Source organism: Rutidosis leptorrhynchoides, chromosome 3 (genome assembly GCF_046630445.1).
Source record: "Rutidosis leptorrhynchoides isolate AG116_Rl617_1_P2 chromosome 3, CSIRO_AGI_Rlap_v1, whole genome shotgun sequence".
In the NCBI taxonomy this organism is placed as follows: domain Eukaryota; kingdom Viridiplantae; phylum Streptophyta; class Magnoliopsida; order Asterales; family Asteraceae; genus Rutidosis; species Rutidosis leptorrhynchoides.
The window spans coordinates 414,466,835-414,473,410 of NC_092335.1; the positions used below are offsets into that span (position 1 = coordinate 414,466,835).

Here is a 6,576-nt window from a genome sequence, read left to right on the forward strand (position 1 = left end):
TTTACTCCGTAAACCCTCAACCCAAAACCCTAAACTCTAAACCGTTCGTGTTACACTACTACATTCCGGCACAATTAGACGTGTGGAAAATCCTTTTTAGACGTGTTGAACAACACGTCTACATGTGACGGCTTAAATAGATGTGTTGTCAAATCGTTAGATTAGGCTGTTCCGTTATGTCTTTTAGACGTGTTCCGTTATTTACAATTAGACGTGTTCCGTTAGTTTCAATTAAACGTGTTCCGTTAGTTGCAATTAAAGGTGTTCCATTAGTTGCAATTAGACGTGTTCTAGTAATGTTAACCATGGTTAAACTCAAATATTTTAAATAATACCTGTCAAATACCGCCAAATAATTTCTAGCGCCAAATAAATTAAAATTTCAAATATTTGAAATAACACCCGCCAAATACAAAATGCATCAAATATACCAAATTAAATTTATATATCTTTAAAGTATTTACAAAAACAGTCGTAGATGTAATTTACAATGGATGAATTCTAAACTAAAAAACACTAATAAAACACTAAATTAATATAAGGTAGCTATAGTTGGTTCTTTGTCATCCCTCTGTCAGTCTTGCCTCCCTCTCCCTCCTCTGCCAACAACAATATAAAATAATTTCACATGTTTAGTTATGTAATGTTTTGTACTTAGATAGGATATTTAAGATACCTTGAATGAGAAATTGTTAACTAGAGATCTTTTTGTGTTAGGTTCTCTTACTGCAACTGTCAAATTCAGCTGCTATACAACTGAATCACGTCTACATGGAAACATGTCAAGTTCAGCTGCAATACAAAGCACACTTAAAACAAATCAGTATAATTAGCAGATTGCATTAAAGTACATTAAAAAAAAAATCATTAGACAACCAACTCTTAAGAACCTCATTATGAGTTGACAAACTTAGTAAATAATTCGTTAACAATCAATGTGATCTCTACAGGACACCATGAATCACAAAATAATATAGCGAAACAGTATCAATGAGAATCACGGGTAGCTCCTCTACATATATATACCTTTATTATGTATTCAGTTGACTTGGAACGACATATACACCATAAGTTGAGAAAAGTAATAATAATGCATCCTAAAATACTACTTATATATGTATTTATCCACTCACTCATAGGCAAAGTATATACTATCACCTGATCCGACCAAGAGAGTTGTAAATGCAAGAGAGTTGCATAGACATTATCCAAATCCCCATGTATGCATCCATCTACTGTGATCTTCGTGGATAACTCCTAGTCCTGTTATAACAGTCACAATTATACAATCAAATACAATTCTTAGAAAACTCAAATAAGTACTTTATCCAATCAAATAATACTTGTTTACATTTGTATAACCAATAACAAATCTTCAAAAACTCAGTCACTAATGCAAATTTGGATAATCACAAACAAATATTGTGATAAACCATTTGTATATCACCTGTTAAATAGATTTAAAACACCCACTCTAACATCCTAAAGGTAGCATATATACATCACTCCATAAGCTAATAAACAATTACCCAAAATAGTCATGTCCATGCGTTTAAAATACCAAGTGGCTTGTATGTTCAAAGAACTCGAATTCTTTCCCATGTGTCAAGAGTCTCCAGTTGATATGTATCGATGGCTTCTTCACAGAACTTTTCAAGTGCAGCTTCCGAGAAGATGATGGTCCCTGATTAAAAATGGAAAATCATGAAAGCAAACTCTAAATGGTAAAATAGGAATAAATGTCACTACACAGATTAGTGACATGGTAACATAAGCTACAAATAAATAGATAATCTGATATTTTTATGGTTTAATAAATGAGATCTCACCGCATTGAAAATATCAGGGACTCGAGATTCTTTTGTTACCTCTGTCTCCTCACGCAGAAGAGGTTGTAAGTAGTCAAATGACCCTAAGATTAGCATCATCCCACTTAAAGAAAACAATGTGCAAGAAATTTTAAAGGATGTAAATAGTCAAACGACCCGTAGCTTTGAATGAAGTTCAGATTATGTCTTTCAAATGGGTTGATAGAAGGATAAAAGGTGGTAAGTTGGATTGGCATACTTGGATTTCCAGCCTAAAGTGCTACCTTCAGTGCTAGTGGAATGGATTCTAGTCGCTCTCTCTAGAGCTATATTCTCATTCCTAGCCAAGTGCTCGTGTATTTCATTGTAACTGGTGTGTTTTAGTGCTCTTGAAATTTTCATGTGTATTCGTGCTGTTATGTTCCATTCATGCATTTATCTTTGTATATGCATGAGGAATTAAGTTCTTTAATGTTTCTCAATATTGCTTTGAAAAAAAGAAATAGTCAAACGACCTTACGATTACAGCTTTGGCTACTACATTTGCATTTGAGTGCACATCAGCCTCAACATCAAAGACTACACAAGCTGTAGCGGAGACAGGGAGGAGACAGAGGGGTGCTCAGCCGCCCCCAATACGTCCATTTCCAGTGAAATATTAGTAACAATTTTTAATTATTCTGGCTAAGCCTCCCTCAATGATTTATCTAAACCAATTATTTGGTTGCCAATTTTTCAAACCTTAATATTAACTGAAACATATCGTACAAGTTTACCTATCCATTATATTTACATGGGCCATATTAGTTTTCATACCTGCAAATTTAACTGTAGCACTAAAGTTTCGTAAAGCAGTTATCTATCTATGCTTTAAACATTAAAATAGATTATATATATGAAGTTGACCTCTTTTAGTTTTATTAGGTTTGCCTTTTTTAATTGTCGAGTAAGCCTCCCCTATCATCAAATCCTAGCTCCGCCCCTGTACACAAGCCCATAGATAAATGCGGAAGCTATCTAAGTTTTAGGGCTTGTAATCTAACTACTCCCTAATGTCCTAAAAGAGTTTAATTTTTCTTTTGAAATTTCAAAAATCAAACAAATCAAGCAAAAAATAACTTACCTAAACTAATGTATCTTCTTTGACATTGGGTCCTTAATCTATTTTTCATGGAGAAGATCCCAATTAGGATACAAATATACGACCCCAAATATGGGTGCTATATCCAAGACAAGAGTTGCAAAATCAGTGACACAGAAGAAATTTCGACATATACTAACAATACTATCAACCAAATATAAGATTTAATAGCGAGATTAAAAAAGTAAGAATAGAAACGGAACCTGTGATGCATGTTTTAACAGAAAATGAGCGTTGTATATGGTGCCTTATCCTTCACTTGATGATCAAAGTAGTTAATTACGCCTGATGATAATTGATGATATAGCATTCCTAACTTTTGTACATCAGACTTAAAAATATATCAGCCCAATATATACATGATCACATTTCATCAAAGATTAGTCATATATCAAAGAAAATTATATTTAGTTGTAAGACATGACGTCATGTGCAAGCCCAAGTTCTGATCTTTAACCCTTAGCAAGACGCTATTAATGTTATATGCATCTATCACATGTGCAACTCTCAAGAATTAAGGATAGAGGGTCCTTAAATATCACATGAACTACAACTATAAAAACGTTGCTTATATGGTGTCTGCATAGAAGATTAAAGATACCTAATAAACAATAGACAAAATTACGCTCGTCGTCCCTGAACTTGTCTCCAGTCTTATCGGGTCATCCTTAAACATATTTTTCTGCTAGCGTCGTCCCTGAACTTGTACTTTGTAACTCTGGTCGTCCCTCCGTCTACATTCTGTCAAATTTTTCCGTTAAACAGACTCATGTGCGAATCATGTGAGGGTATTTTTGTCTTTTTATCTTTTCTTCCCTTTTCTTCATCTTCATCCCTTTCACAAACCCTAATTTCTTTTCCACCTTACTTTCTCATTATTTCATTACAATATCATAAATCCAAGTATTCAAATCTATATTCAAACTAAAACTTAAAATCAAAACGTTTATGCATCTTTGTCCACCACCTCTTCTTATTCTTCCCATGTTTACAAGAACACTTATGTTTGATGTTTGCATTAGAACCTGCATTCAAATACGAACCACCCACCAAAACCTGACCCGATTTCAAATACGAACCTGTTAACAAGAACACTTATCTTTGTCCACTACCTCCTCTTCTTCTTCACATGTTAAAGAGATGTTGCATCACAACCCACTTAAAAAAGAACACACCATGGTTCAAAACCAACTTATTCATGTTTATTCTTTTCACTGGTTCGAAATTGGTATGAACTCAACAAGATACAAGCATAATACTCTAAAAACAAATACAAACACAATCAGCCCACACTCGCAATCAGATCTGGAATGACACAAACTCATATTTACCGGATCTGAGAATTGAGAGTTTTGACTTTCTTCCAGTACAGTTAAAAACTCAGATTCAACACAGCTGTTCAAACATCGTATTTCAAGATCTATAATTAATTAAATTTCATTTCGTTGATACTCTTAAGTAAATAAAATCATGAAGATGATGTTGAAGTTAATGTTGAATGAGAGAGCTTGTTAATGTTGAATGAGAGAGCTGAATGAAACCCACTGGAAATCTGTTGAAGGTGAGTAAACTAAGTAAAAACGGTTATTTTTATTTGGAAATGATAGATTCTTGAAGAAATTTAGAAATGGGTTTCTGGATTTTGTGGAGAAATGGGTTTCTAGGAATTATGATTTTGTGAAATAAACTAGTTTGTTTCAATATTGGAAATAAAAATCAGGATAGGAAGGAAAAAAAGGATAAAAAGACAAAAATACCCTCAGATGATTCGCACATGAGTCAGTTTAACAGGAAAATTGGACGGAATATAGACGGAGGGACGACCGAAGTTACAAAGTACAACTTTAGGGATGACGCCAGCAAAAATAAAAGTTTAAGGATCATCTGAGAAGGCTGGATACAAGTTCACTGACGACGAGTGTAATTTTGTCTAAACAATATGATAATAGTAAACATAAACATGGTTATAAGCATGTTGATCCAATGATTAAACACATATCAAAATAACAATAAATGCTCCAAAGATCACCGTTCATGTATACATCACGATTTATAAAAGGTTCAAAATTGGAACTGGGAAATTCAATAATTAATGATTAAAGAATAGAAAAACTCAATAATTAGTACTAGGCTTGTTACCTTATTGTCAATTGCAAAAACACTAAGTGATACAAACCAAATCATCCAATTAACTCAGAACTATTCTTGCGCTGAACCTTAGTTCCAAAATATCTGTATTAACACGATTTGACGATTTAAACTTATGAAATCTAACGGCTGATCGATCAATCGATGTACGTTTTGGGAGTGATGAGGGAAACAAAGCTTTGGGAATTCTTTGCAAATAAATCATAGAAATCAGATCTAATGGTCCTTATTTAATTTGGCTTTTTTGATCTAAGGGTTAATAATTTGACAAGTCAGCTTTTTAAAATCTTGTTTTGCCAGTATACCTTTTGTTATAATAGATAAAGAGATAATTATTATAAATTATAGTAATAATGATAACGATAACGATAATAATTAAGATGAGGGAATGTTAAAAAGTTTAATTAGACGTGTTCTCTTAACTTATGTTAACAGAACTGTAAGGGTTAGGTTGATTAAACGGAGCTCGTTAACTTATATAACCCGTTAACTTATTTAAACTTATTTAGACGTGTTCCAGTTAAAAGACGTTTGTTGGAAACTAATTAGACGTGTTTTTTTGTAACTTATTGGACGTGTTCGTCATTTAGACGTGTTCCTGGCAAAACTTATTAGACGTGTTTCCAATTAGACGTGTTGTTTTTTCATTCAGACGTGTTCCTGGTGAAAGTTATTAGACGTGTTGTTAATTAGACGTGTTCCTTGAAATACTTGTTAGACGTGGTTACCAATTCGAGGTGTTATAGTTATTTAGACGTGTTGCAGGTTTCTAATTAGACGTGTTGCTACTATTATTTAGACGTGTTCCGTGTTTTAAAAAAAAAAAACCTTAATTAAACGTGTTCTGTTTGATAAATTAGACGTGTTATGTAGTGAACACGTCTAAATAAAGGGCTCTAAATGAGCCGAAATGTAGTAGTGTTAAAATATTCAATCTAAACCCTAATTTCTAAACCCCAAACCATAATTTCTAAACCCCAAACCCTAATTTCTAAACCCTAATAGCTAAACCTTACTTTTTAACTCCCTAATTTTTAAACCCTAATTTCTAACCCTTTAAAAAAAACTCAGAATCAAAACATTCAATGCATTGAATGTTTTCATTTTTTTTTCTTCGAGCTTTTTACCGCCAAAATAATAACATTCATCACAGAGTGTCTTTTTTAAATGTTCATATTTTCATGTGATCTTGATGCCTGAAAAAAATTTCGAAAAAATGAAAAAAAATTACTTCCCCCAAAAAAAGTGCTTCCCTCTTGATTAAATCTATATATATATATATATATATATATATATATATATATATATATATATATATATATATAGCTGCTAAAGGATCTTTCAAGATTTTAAGCGAGTTTAATCGAGCTTGAGTTCGAGCATCAACACGAGCATTAAGCTTAAGCTAAAAGTTTCATCAATTAGTTAAGACTTTTAAACGAATATCGAGCTCGAGTTCGAATATAGAAAAATTATTCG

At 32.7% G+C, this 6,576-nt stretch overlaps 1 long non-coding RNA gene across 2 annotated transcripts; it reads right to left on the reverse strand.

Moving 5' to 3' along the window:
• Positions 1 to 622: 622 nt before the first annotated feature.
• Positions 623 to 4,934, reverse strand: LOC139897783 (uncharacterized). Of its 2 annotated transcripts, XR_011776797.1 has the most exons (4): positions 1,830 to 4,934; positions 1,530 to 1,684; positions 1,159 to 1,263; positions 623 to 792 (listed from the first exon to the last, which is right to left on the reverse strand). It is a non-coding gene; the product is annotated as an uncharacterized lncRNA (long non-coding RNA). The 2 variants fall into 2 exon arrangements; XR_011776796.1 differs by having other exon boundaries at positions 1,530 to 4,934.
• Between the last annotated feature and the right edge of the window lie 1,642 nt (positions 4,935 to 6,576).